The 13,782-nt window shown below is 41.9% G+C and overlaps 1 protein-coding gene and 1 long non-coding RNA gene across 3 annotated transcripts in view; one reads left to right on the forward strand and one right to left on the reverse strand.

Moving 5' to 3' along the window:
• The window catches only part of dagla (diacylglycerol lipase, alpha), a 35,717-nt gene extending 27,109 nt beyond the window's left edge, over positions 1-8,608 (reverse strand). For both annotated transcript variants that reach the window (XM_058629240.1, XM_058629239.1), the window contains exon 1: positions 7,748-8,608. The gene's annotated coding sequence lies outside the window, so the exon portion shown is untranslated. The remainder of the gene's footprint in view (positions 1-7,747) is intronic.
• Positions 8,609-10,142: 1,534 nt separating this feature from the next.
• Positions 10,143-13,673, forward strand: LOC131459119 (uncharacterized). Its single transcript, XR_009240203.1, has 2 exons — positions 10,143-10,955; positions 11,714-13,673. It is a non-coding gene; the product is annotated as an uncharacterized LOC131459119 (long non-coding RNA).
• The last annotated feature ends 109 nt before the right edge of the window (positions 13,674-13,782 follow it).

The following is a 13,782-nucleotide window of genomic DNA, read 5'->3' on the forward strand; positions in this document are numbered from 1 at the left end:
CAGAGCGGGTGCTACCGCCCTTTATTCAAATACACACTGATGTCATGACTGTATAGATGTGTCTGAGAGAGAAGGAGCTTGAGCAACTGAACTTGCAAAATAACTTTATACCCTTAGAAAAAATAACTTGTAAAGTGATCTGTGCTAATATGCCGACTCTGCTTCCTTATGTATATATTAGTTTCCAGTTTATGCCGTTGTTGATTTTATGCTACTGGTTTTTTACGATGCTGTTTTCCTTCTTTTGGTTTTTTATGATGTTGTTTTCCTTCTTTTATGCTTGCAACTCATATGTCTGGTGTTATATGCAAATGGCTCTAGCCTTGCTGAGCTTAAGACAAATGAACCAATGAGGACAATAAATGATGTCCATCGATCTATGTATTGTAGTGGCGGCTGCAAATAAATGAACGTACTAGTGCTGATTAGTGTAAAACTCACACGAAGGAGGACGTGGACTCATGCATCTACTACCGGTTGTGGTTTCTGTGATAGGACCTGAGAATGATTTCAGGAAGGATTTTTCAGACCTGGACTTGTGCAATCTGCCTGTAATCAGGCCACTCAGGGTGGATGTTAATAGCAGGTCTGGATGGGGTCACTGAATTTAAGTCAAGTCCTATTTGAACAAGCACTGCTGCATGATTCCTTGTTTTACAACCTTTTTCATATCAGCCATAAGACCATCAAGCCAGGCAGTGACCCAGTATCATCTCCCCATCTATCACCACAACAAAGCTTAAAACAGGAATGTTTGCTTTGTCCAGCAGATCATACGAACTGGTTTGAAAACAAAGAAGTCCACTGATGGCTACAATTCCCTGGTCTTACGCCAAATACCCACAACACAACCTTCAGTATCAGTCCAAAGAAAAAACACTTAAATTTTTTTTAAAAATCGAAAAAATCTTATATTAATAAATATTATTTTGTTTTTCTTGCTATGGAATTGATTAAAACATAATTAAAAGCTTTTAAAACAGCTAAATGCTTCAATTAAGGTCAAAATTTAAATGCAAGCTTCACATCCGACGAGTGCCTCAGTGCAGTCATGAACCTCACCGCACGTCACTGAAATGTGGTCACAAAAAAAAAGAGTGAGAAATGAAATATGAAACTAGGCTGAATTTAGCTCGGTTTCACATCTCCAGGTCCACTGCTGAGTCAGCTCTTTTGATAATCGATGGATGGGTTTGAGGGTATAAACGTATCTGATTTCAGCCTCTTAAATGTGAATTTTTTGTTTGTGGTAAAAAAAAAAAAAAAATTTATTTTTAAAAATCCACACTAAACCATTTTCATTTTAAAAATGAAAATTAGCTCTCTAGGGTTATCTGAAAAAAAAATCTGTATCCAAAAAGACACATAAGTAAATGTTTATCACATGACAAACAGACAGTGGTCATGCATGCGCCAGTGTAAACAGAAAGAAACTATGCGGCAAACACTATGAAGGCAGAAGTAAGATCGAGTTTCTCTGCTTAGAACTGATGACAAAGTGGTGTTCAAAATAAAAATTGGCTGTAATTTGGATGTAATTCGTTACATTTACTGCTGGTAACCAAGTCTTGACTGATAAGAGCAAGGAACAAAGCAAACAGGGGTTTGTAAAGTTCCAAAAAGCCTCCGTCCACACAACTGCTTTCATGTTGTCTTTGCTACATTTAGCCCAGAGTCATTTGAAAACTCCCGAGCTTCTGAAATATGGAAATGCTGCTCAACCGGTTATAGTTTGAGTATTAGAGTGAACAAATGCCAAATGCAAATATAACAAAAGTAATGCCATTTAAAACTAAAATATATTAAAAAAGAAGGATGCCAGACTGTCTTACAAATAAGGACGTGCTGTACTAGGGCAGCAACGTGCTGCATATTTTTTAGCACTTGATTAAACAAACACAAACAGTTCCCTTCTGTGTTGTCAAGTAAAAATAGTACCAGCTGGTATTTCTTTGAGTATGCTCTGATGAAGACATTATTCCCAAGTCTGCGACACAATGAGGAATTCTTCTTCTTCCTCATCGTCGTCTTCTCCTTCAGTAATCGTGTTGGAATGTTCACTGCTCTTTAAAATCTTCTAAGAAAAATGTCACAGTAGTTATATTTCTTAACTGCCAGGCATGCAGAATATTTGTGTCGCTAAAGCTACCATCGGCTCAAAATGCCATCCTTGTTCTGCCTTGCGGACACAAAGCACTTGTGGACTTGGATTGTCTGTGAGAGCCTGATGCCATCACTTGCTCCAAATTCAGCCAGATAATGCAAATGCAACTCTGCTGGCATTTGCGTGTCAGTGAGGAATACACCTATCTTTCAGCAGGAGTGGACTTGAGAATGCATATGTAAACAAAAGGTGTGTCCAAATCCTCTTCACCACAGACCCCAACAAACCAACTGATGACCGAAGGCAGGAGGGACGATGCGCCCTTTCATGCCGTCGTGTTTTGATTCAAATGAAACACATGATTTATTTATTTTAAGAGATGGCAGCAACCCTGGTCGTAAAATGTGAGAAGGGTGCACTGTCAAGGCAAGTTCACGTTTGCATTAACTGATTGTGTTCATACACACACACACACAACACTGTCTATCATGGATACACATTCACACAGTGGTCCTAAAGGAAGCACCTGTTTGGGTTGAGAATTAATTGGAATCAACAAGACAGCATCGAAGAGCCATCTCTGACCTGACATGTAGTGAGGAGCTAAGAATAACTGTGGACAAAATGCTAAGGTTACACTGGGTTGGCATGATGGCACGGTGGCACGACTACAGCGCCGTCCCAAATCTCTCCTGCTCTCCGACTGTATGCTCTGTGTCATGCATCCATCTGCTTCAGTCTCTCTTTTTCTGCCTGGGTCAGTGCTACATTCTGCTCAAATCAAGACTCTCTCTCTCCCTCTCTGGCGTTTGTCACATCCCTGGCCGTGCTCCTGCTGTCTCTAATAATCCAGTCTCTCCCTGTTCTGTCGTACAGCAGCAGCTTTCCGTCGGGCCCTGAACATGCTCACCCTGTCCAGTCTCCATCTCACCCGGTGCCTTTCTCATCCCGTTTTTTCCCACCCTCACGCTCGCTCCTTCTCTTTCTACCCACACGCTCATTCAGTATTCATATTGGAGAGCTGCTGTGAGATCCAGTGTGTGCATCTGCACCATTTTCAGAGCACAGGAAACCTACATTTTCTCCAGTATCCCTCCCCTGCCCCCCCCCCCTTCTCTTTCTTATCTTGCGAATCCAGATTCGGGTTTTGGTTTCATGTTGCTCATCTTTTTTTAGAATGAAAGCCATGTGCCACTCACTCCTACTCTCCCTCTGCCTCTTTCTCCATCTTTTTCTCCCACTGCCACCCCCTCAATTCCTTTCACCTCTTCCCACTCGATTTTCTCTTCTTTCGGTTGATGTGATAGTATGTGCGCTGCAGTTTCCATGTGCGTGTGTGCATGAATGTTTTCTTTGGTGTGCGCTGAGGTGGTAACACACTGCATGCGTTCTGCCAACCGGTCCTGCTGCCACAAACTATGCATGGATCCGTTTGTCATACGGTATCTGTATCAGACTGGCAGTTTTGTCCATGCAGCACAGTGTACGCGTCACATGTATACTGTAATATTTAAAAGTGGCATTTTGGTATTGAACAGTCGTCTATAAATCTGCAGAATCACGTGATTTCAGTTCGAAATCGTATCGATTTTGCAGTTTGGGTAGGGAGGTGACACACAAAAGCATCACCGCTATTGTTCTATGGATTAATAAGACCAGGTCTAACATGCTATGGAATAAATATCACCAAGACATCGCAAAGACCTTACATACAGTCAAGTCAAGCACCATCATTTTTCCTAATTTGGTTGTGAGGCACTGCACGCTACTGCTTAATCCATTTTGATTTCATTTCAAAGAATTATCTGCTGTAAAACCATCTGTTTTCCAGTCATCGCTCATATGACGCAATTCTGCTAACTTGTACACACAGACTGCACTCAGACTCGCTGATGTGTGTCACATGCATGGATATGATAATTCTGCTAATTACGTTCAAAAAAAGAAATGTCTTCCCTCACAAGCGGAAAACGGATGAATCTGTAAACTGCTCAGGTTACATAAGCCAAACGTCTTTTGATGCCAAATTAATGTCAATTGTGATTTGTGAAAATCCATAAAAATTCACAGCAAAAAAGGAGAAAAAGACGGGGGTGGAAAAACATTTCAGAAAGTTTCATCTGGTTTTTGACATTAGTAGGAACTTAAGAGCAGATCAATAGTTCCATCTTAATCCTTGCCCTTAAGTAGCAATCAAAAATATCATATAAACATTACATATTTTTTAATTGCTTCATTATGCCTTGTACTTTATATTTCTAATTAAAACCAGGCTGATTCATATAGACTACATATACATCCATTTATTGTTATGCAGACTACACAAGGTATTAAAGTGACAAATAAGCTATATTTTAATAATTACAAAAGCAACAAATTCCTACGCTTGCATCTTAACTGCTGTTGGTTACACAATAGTAACTATTCCACTCTTCTGCTGCTTCATCCAAAAACAGTCAGGCTTTCTTTACTACTACTCGTGATGATGCAAACAACAGAAACAGACCCGACTTATTCGTTTTAAATGAACAAGTCTGCTGTGGCAGCGCAAACCCCTCATGCACTGAGGGGGGGAAAACAAAGCAAACATTTCAAACAGCAACAACTCACTAGAGAAACTTGGATTCCACAAGGATTGAAGTCTACAGAGAAACAAGTGAGCAAGGTGTAAACACTGGGCTTGAACGACTGGCCTTGATCTCAGAAAATTAACCCGTCCATATTAAACTTATTTTAATTAAAACCTAATTGATGGAAAACAGAGTTTTCACATTGTACCAAATAATGCAAACTATTTATTTTCAACTTCAGTTTACATATGGATGGTATGAGGGATGGAGGTTAAAGACATCAATGGCAGATTGTATTTTAATACAGTACGGGTATGTACACTATATATCACTTTATGTGTATAGTCATTATCTCTTCCCCTAAACTCATCTTGCTCTCTTAGACTGGAATGAATTCTCAAAGCCCTTAGAGGTGTTCATCATCCTGTTTGGACAACTCAACCTCTCAACCCAAAACCAAACAGGATTACAGAAACGGCTTTGTTGATAACAGAGAAAAACCTCATCCATAGCTGATCCCATGGAAAACATGGGATCAGTGAAAGATTCCCAGTGTGATAAACACGTGTGACATTCCCCTTATTGTCGCTGCAGCAGGTCCTGGTTTAAAAAAGGAGGCGTGTCACCTCGAACCTATCCAAAAACACCGCCTGGATACGAGCGGGACCATATGATGTGTGTCTGTATGAGTCAGTTAAGTCTTGACACGACCTGTTGGCTGAACAATGACCAAGTAATCAGACACAAAAGTCAATACAAAAGCTGTTAATATGGTTGTTAAGCTGGGCTGAGAAACTCTCCCATCACTTTGTGGCCTCGTCGCTGACATTTGTCAATGTTTATGACATTTCAAATTCAGAATTGCCTTTAACTTAATGGACAAATAACCAACGCCCACAGAAACTAGATGATGGATATGGATTGTTCTACAGTTGAGCCCGATCTTTAGAAATCAGGGCAGCCAGTGGCCAATATAGGATCCTTTTTTTCCTCCTTTCATCTGCTTAAATACAACAGTTTAATGGAGGTATCACACCACAATTCAAGTATAGTTTTGATTCAGCTGCAGTCAAGCAGAGTCAAGGGAGTCCTTCAATCCACGCATGCCCATAATGCATTGTGCCATGTCCTGCTCCACTCCATGGCGCTGCTCTAGTGAAGATGCTGTAATGTCCTCACCCCAAGTAAGCAAAACTAGGTTAAGGAGGAGGGGCCTTAGCGGAGAGTGAGCGTGTGCATGTTGGACGACCTGATACATTTTGAAAATATGTGTCATTTGCTGACACTGTCATTAGCCGCCTAGTTGGCTGCTGGTAAATTCTAGCATTGGCCCCAGGTGAGTTGTCTTACTGTAAGTTGTGTTTACTCACACAAGCATTGACCATATACACAACTGATCCAGCGATACAAATCGCAGCCATAATGCAACACTATGACCAGCGCTCTACAAAGACTCTACAAAAGCTAAAGTTGCACACAACCTCAAATAATCAGTGTTACTCTTAGGTCCCTTTCAGATGTGTTGTTACAATATTATGTCCTCGGTGATGCAATCACATGTGGACAGCCTACGACGTCCTGGACCTGAGCAGGTGTCACTGCCCTTTATTCAAACACACACACTGATGTCATGACTATTTGCAAGATAATACATATTGTTTTAACAAGTCTGACAGTCAAGGTGTGTCGTGTCTGCTGTGTGCGTATGTGATGAGCTCCAGTGAGGCAAAGCCCTCCTCACACTAGTGTAATGTGAAATTAAAATTCATAAATGTTTATTATTAAAAAAGAAATCATACGGCGTGACTGCAAATAAATTAACACAGGAGTGCTGATGAGTGTAAAAAAAAAAAAAAAGAAGTGAGAAAGTGATCTCTGAGGACGGACTGTGTTCATGCACGCTCAGAAATGTGACCACATGCATCCTCACACCACGTCACACGACGCATTCAGGGACGAATGGGAATCGTTCACCCGCTCACTCTGGGTGAAAGTTATGGTGCATTCCAGTTGTAGTCGGAAGTCCGAATTTCTGAGTTGAGGGGGCGTAGTCAGAGCAACGTAAACCCTGGCATAGGATTCCAAGATGGCTGCCATCTGTACAAATACTGCTAATGTTTATTGCAATTCTGTCTAATTTATTTCACAGTCCTTGACGCCGTTTGAGTGTTTGCAAAAAAATGTGTAGTGTTGTTCGCTGACGTTCCGTGTTTCTGAATTCTCTCTATCTGGAATGTGGCCCCAGTTCCGACATCCGAGTTCCGATGTAAATGGAATGCACCATTAATACCCGAGTGCACTATTAAAGCTACACAATACTCAATTCATTTATAACGTGGACATTACAACACATTTGTCCCCTCAATATTTTTGTAACATGAGATTTTTCAAATTGTAACATCCCTGCCAAGGAAAACTTTGCTAAACAAAACTTAAGGTACGTCTCTCTGCATTGCAGTTGTATGTTTTACATTAACCGGGTAAGCAAATATTAAACTTTGACAAATAAACTTTTGGATAAAAAAAAAAAAACAGGTTTAAGTACATGGAGTAGCGTTTATCAGATATCTTTGAACAAGCCTGTGTAAGCTTACATGACTAAGTAATGGATTAAATCTGCCTGTGACGATGACCAAAAGGCTGTTCCCTTTTTTCGATAATCTTCCCCACAAACCGGCCAAGCGATTAATCTGTCTGCCGGTGACAGGTACCAGGGTTAGCCGCAGGTTAGCTGAGCGTTTTCAACAGCATCTAAACATGTGATTCCAACAAGTCGACCGTCGACACCAGCGGAGCCACTCTCTCCGTGTGTCTCATCTGGCTTCACGATGAGGACAGCTGCTGCTTAAAAAGTGCTGTCCCGCGGGCCTGGATACTGGAGATGTGGCCTAAGAAATGAGTATCCAGCATCACTGAAAGCGTGAGCTAGATACAACATTAAAAAAAGCCGGGTCACAGTGTCCGAGCCGCGGCGGGATGACTGTGGCTGCCCTCTCTCGCTCTCTCGGCTGATTGTGTGTGTGCGAGTGTAGCTACGGGGAATTTTATCAGTCAATCTGCAGCTGGTGCTCACCTGTATTTTGACGATGTCTTGACAACAAGACCCACTGCATCGGTTCCACTCGCTTTCCCATATCCTTCCCACTGCCGAGTCGCCTCAGCGTCGCTCTCCCCGACACTGACTCCGGGTGGTGGTGGTGGTGGTGGTGGAGGAGGATGTGTTCATGAACGTCTCACCGACTAAATTAAAACAAGCGAACACACAGACGTCATTACCACAGCAGGCTGGATGAATGGACTCCCGGAGCCTCGGTGCCTCTCGGTGTCATGCAGTCTCCGAGCGCAATTAACGACACGGTTGTTGTATGAAACCGCTGGAGAGAGTGACAGCTCGGTTCTCTTTTAATTGCAACACGTCGTCAGCCGTGTCAATTCAGTGACCGTGGGGCTTTTTCACGTCTCTCCGTCGGAACCCGGCATGGTGGTGTGTGTTTTTTTGTTTTTTTTTATCCACGGGAGATAATAGTGCCTGTCTTCGTTTGGTCAGTAGTAGCTTGAGTGTGCCACCAGCCGGACAACTCCCGAACCCCAGCGCGGAGAGCAGCAGCGAAACGGCGGTAGCATTTCACGGGAATTCGGGCCCCTCCCCTCGGACAGTATTCCCACAGGGGGGAAAAAAAAAATTGGTTGTTATCCTTCCGTGTTTGGGAGCTCAAATCCTGTTTGACATACGTGGAACTGGCAGGTATTCGTAAATGGAAGACCGTGGACACTTCCTGCGGGAAAAGAGCGCCACTGGTGGTTCGTGAATACCAAGGAATCACGTTCACAGAGAGTAGTGTTTGTCGAGAGGCTGCTGCCGCCGCCGCCGCCGCCGCTGCTGCTGCCGCTCCCTTTCCTGAGGCCAACCACAGAAAAACCCGGAGGCTGTGAGCAGTGGCATGCTGTTTGTTCACTTATGATAAGCCCCGTTCATTTTTATTCAGCGGTTAAATATCGTCAAACAAACTGCATTAACCTTTCTGAGAGGGAAAGGGTGATATTTGATTGAGCCAATTTGTGTCGCTGCGCACGCGCCGTTTGGTATTTACCCGTAGGAACGCGCGTTACCACAGCAACATAACAACACACCCACAGTTGTGCGGAAAACAGAGATTGATTTTAAGGAACTTTTTGTTCAAAATGTCTACAGAGTAGAAATATACCTAAAATTATGCCATTGAAAAATAACATGTGATGCCCAGCACTATTTTAGTTCCCAGAGCTTGTTATTTATTTAGGATTACATCAAATGTACATTATTAAAATAAACACTTGTTATAGCCGTAAACATGTCAGAGGTAGACGTGTGAATGCAAAAAAATGAAATAACATAAGAAATATAGCTACATAGGTGTACAATAGAGGAAAACACAACATACATTAAATGTGGAAAATTTTCACTGGGGAAATTACATGAAAAAAGTGCAGTGGCACGAGATAATTACACGAATGAGGGAAATGAAAAAGTACAGGTGAGTGGTGCAGAGCTGCTCCTACTATACGCCACTGTATGGCGCCATTTTGCGATGCTACTTCTATTCATTTGATTTATTTGACCAAGCACTGACTCTTACTCATAAAAACCAATGTTGGGTGAAAAGGGAGAGCGAGAGATGATGTTTGTATTTTCGAGCGTCTCCTTAATACGTTTATGTTTATATCTGGGACGATTTGGTAGTCTTTCTTGTTTTTTTTAATTAACCGTGACTTTACCGATTACTATCTTGACGTGCTGCGTCGCTCTTTGGCTGGACGCACACTGGGCGTGGCTCGGTGACGCGCCAGAGAATGTGCTCATGTAAAAGTGTGTGTGTGTTACCTCTTTAGGACCTTTTTTCTGGCTTAAACACTGGTCTTGTGAGGACCAGTAGTCCCCCCATGAGGACCACGACCTGGTCCTAATGAGGCAGAAGCTCATTTAAGGGGAAATGATGAAGTGGGATTTGAGTTGTGTTTAAGGTTAGGGATAACGTTTAGTTTAGGTTGTCCAAACTACGCTGTGTCCTCAGAAGACGATCTTTGAAAATCTGTGTGTGTGTTATCTTGTCATGAAAAATGCAAACAAACAAGCAGAAGTAGATTAAAAAATGAAATGAGGAAAACCTTGTGTGGACACCTGCAGTCACAGGGATTCGGCACTTTCTGCCAAAACTGCTGACCTCAGGTCACGTCTGGATTATTCAGCGTGACATCTCCAGGCTGGAAATAGATTCCGAGCTGTCTCTAAACTGCAACAGGTTTCACTTTATTACGAAGGTGTTAATAAATGAATAAAGACAAAACTTTGCAGCCTTTATTGTGAAACTTTAACCCGTTTGTATCGACAGGGGCAAATTCTGCAGGTCGATTTCTGAAGATCAGAGAGCAACACGATGCATTTTCAATGACTGGAAATGTATGCAGCCATCTTGTGTATAAAGTAAAGTGCTTTCATCAGATTACTTCAAGATGAGTCAAGGCACTTTATTTGTACCTGGGGGTAGATTTGCTTTGGCAGTCACACGATAGAGGCATCCTCTCGACACACAGACCACAGACACCACATGTTGCCATGATAATTGCATTAAAATGGTCTGTCTACTCCTGTTTAAGTCTGTGCGAGTGCATTGTGATTTGTTGTTGTCAGTCAGGGGTGACAGAGGTTTTCAGGTATTCCGGTTCATGCTGGATCAGGTCCAGATTTCTCAGAAAAGGCAGGTATGAGAAAGGAATGAAATTGGCGAGAAAGAGAGAGAGAGAGCCAGCGAATTTGAAATAGAGCTGCTAATCTGAGCACCCACAGTATACTGTTTATTCAATCACATTACAGTAAGAGACATACAGTGTTCTAAGATGCTGCTGTTATGTATAATATAATGTATATATGCAGTTACCAATAAATAAATAAGCAGCAATTTATATCTTAAATATGACTGAGCCAAATACATTGTAAAATAGTCAACAGATGATGTTTTGTATCTGAGATAATCAAAGACATTGCATTGAAAACTGGATTGAGAATGTGTTAAAAGACTACAACCCACAGCATTAACAAAAAAAAAATAGCCTACCCCTATTGTAAGGAGCAGATGGTACATCCCTGTCTCTCCTCCTCCTCCTCCTCCCTCCGCCTTCCAGTGTCCTCCATCTCTTTGCTTTCCCTCATTTTGCTATAATAAGGACACAGTGACTTCCTGAGACTGTCGTGGTTTCCTCCTCCATCTGTTACTCTTGTTATCTCTGCAGAGGCTGTTGGAGAGGTACGTAACGTCCAGATTTCCTCTCATTAAATCATTGCAGGATTTTAAAGGAATCATTTTTAATGATATGTGTGCAGCCAACATTTTGGCAAATGCAAGCTGCTGCCATGCATTCACTCCATTTCAGAAGTGTTTATTTGAACCCCCTCCTCATTCTATTGTCCTCATTTGCCTTTTTCCCTGATTTCCTCTAATGCAGTCACTGCAGTCCTCACTTCTCTCCTCCATCTTGTTCTCCACGTATAGCCCAATATGACTCATTTACTTTTAAGTGGGAGAGCAGAGAGGAAGACTGCAAGACAGTAAATCTGTGTGATTGCATTCAGAATAAATCTAATCCAGGTCAAGGAAACAAGAGATTCAGTCCTTGACAATGAGTCAGCGCTGCAGTTGCAGTACCATGCCCCTTTCCTCCCTGACAAAAACTGCTTGACACAGGAAGCTGCTGTTACAATGTGCATCTCTGTTGTCAAATACCAAACACTGATTGAACTTGTTGGTCAAAGAAGGGAATTTCAGGGATTGACCTGCCTTGAATGACAAAGATTACGCCGCAGCAGCTGAAACAAAAATAAACAGTTCACTGTCCTTCTGAGCATCGGAGTGTTCCCATCAATGTCGTCATTTTTCCAAGGTCACTTTTAAGGCCCCAACATGAATACTCCACTGCTGTACAGTGGATATGAAGGGCTTTCTTATTCAGTTTGTCTTAGAATATGTCATAATCTGGCCGTCTCGATTTGCTGTTTCTCCCTCAGTGAAGCAGCACAGACCTGACCGTGAATAAAGACCACTCCTGACCAGACCACACCTCTGTCCCTGAGTCCATGGAAGCCAAGGCCAAGTCCGGGACTCCAGCGTCCAAGACGGCATCTAAAGCAGAGAAGAAGGAGCCGGTGGTCAATCGCAAGGCTGAGCCTGCGCCTGCACCAGCGGCGCCTGAGCCTGAGCACCCACCAACCCAGGATGGAGCAGCAGAGGCTGAGGCTGCAGCAGCAGCAGCAGCAGCAGGTGAAGAGGCAGCGGCTTCCGGCACAGACTCGCTGGAACACCTGAAACCCTTTCTCATTGGTGGTGCCATTATTGCTGCAGGAGCCATCTTGCTGGGAGCATTGCTACTGGCGAGGAGAAATTAGAGCATCCATGCTGATTGGTTCATAGACAGACTACCATGGTGCAGATGGGGGAAGGGGAGCCACTGTTATATAGTTGTTTATTTTTTGGAGGGGGTGGTATTTCTTTTTTTGGGCTTGCTTTCATCCATTTAAACAATTCAGGTTCTGATCCATGCTGTATATTAAGCAGAATTACTCATAGCATATGCATGAAATTGCTTCAAAACTGCTTCAGAACTATAATATTCCATTGCTTGAAGAAGAAAAAAAAAAAAAACTCGCTATACTGAGCTTTTAAAACCTCTCTGCACATAGACTTTGCCACTGCTTTATCTCGTTTAATCCCGTTTGCACAAATATTGACAATATCTTGCAATATTTGAACATTCTTGACTCGGAACTTTTCTAAAAAAGATCGTGAAAAATGTTGAGATCTATACGGGCTGATTGGAATTGTTCGAGGGTTTATTTACTTTTAAAAGAGAGAAATTACAGACCTGGAGGGGAAATGTGCATTGTGATGTATTGCACATTTTGTGGCTGAATCAGAGCCCAGTTTCTCAATCTATAGAATACCAGAAGAGAGACAAATGTCCCTGCATATCCCCCCAAAAAGGTCCAGTGCAGTGCAGAAACAGACTATATAAATATACAGTGGTGTAGAAATGGGACATAGGGAATTGTTGGAGACAAAAAAAAAGGTACAGAATAACAGCAGAGTTGTGTCTTAATGTAGAATAAGGAAGAGTTTTAGTTTACTATAAAAGAAATCAATAACCTTTCATGTCGTACACCATAACCACAGTCAAACTTAGGTACTTAGCTGTAGCAGCCTTCTGTGTGGAAGTATCAGGTTTAACACCTGCTGCCAAAAACACAGGAGCTGTTTCTGTTTTCACTGTGCTCGCTGGGCGTCCTACACCACAACAATACAACAATACAACACCAGTCCACTGTAGAAATGAACTACTGTTGTATAGTTTTCAAAGGGTAACAGTCACAATTTTGTCGCTGTGTCCCCGTCACCTGTACAGCCACACAACACTGTCCACGCTCATGTAAACCTCACGGTTATGTCCCTGTTGCATAAGTACACATGAACATATATGACACGAGCATTCCACGATCACTATTCAACAGCCCAGACACATCCGAGAATAGTATACCAACACCGAAACGAACTTCACCTTACATTGTACTTTACAGTGTACCAAGAAAAAAAAAAGAAAAAGAAAAAGAAAAGAAAAACCCAATTTTCATAAATTCAACAGCGTATAAATGCAATAATTCAGATAGGACTCATCATTTAGCACCTGTGCTGTAGCAAGTTAAATGGCATAAATGATGACACGATAAAAAAAAAGAGAAAAAACTGTTGGTGATTATAATGACAACAGAGACGTGATGTTCCGAATGGTGGTGATGATGATGTTGGTAATGATGCTGTTTTTCATGACTGTAATGATACTAATGATGGTTGTGTTATATTTTTGATATATTTCTAACATTATCCTTATGCGCGCTCCCCACTGCCCCCTCAACTCCAACATGTAAAAAGAAAAAAGGCTGTAATTTAAACCTTTATTAAAGGCAGTGAACCAGTTTAAGTGAGTATTTATTCTATGAACTGTAAAAAATTATTCATTGGAATTTGTGAAATAAATTTTCAGATATATTATGTTATATCTTAATCTTAGTGCATTTTGAATTCT

This window comes from Solea solea, chromosome 5 (assembly GCF_958295425.1).
Source record: "Solea solea chromosome 5, fSolSol10.1, whole genome shotgun sequence".
NCBI classification, from domain to species: Eukaryota; Metazoa; Chordata; class Actinopteri; order Pleuronectiformes; family Soleidae; genus Solea; species Solea solea.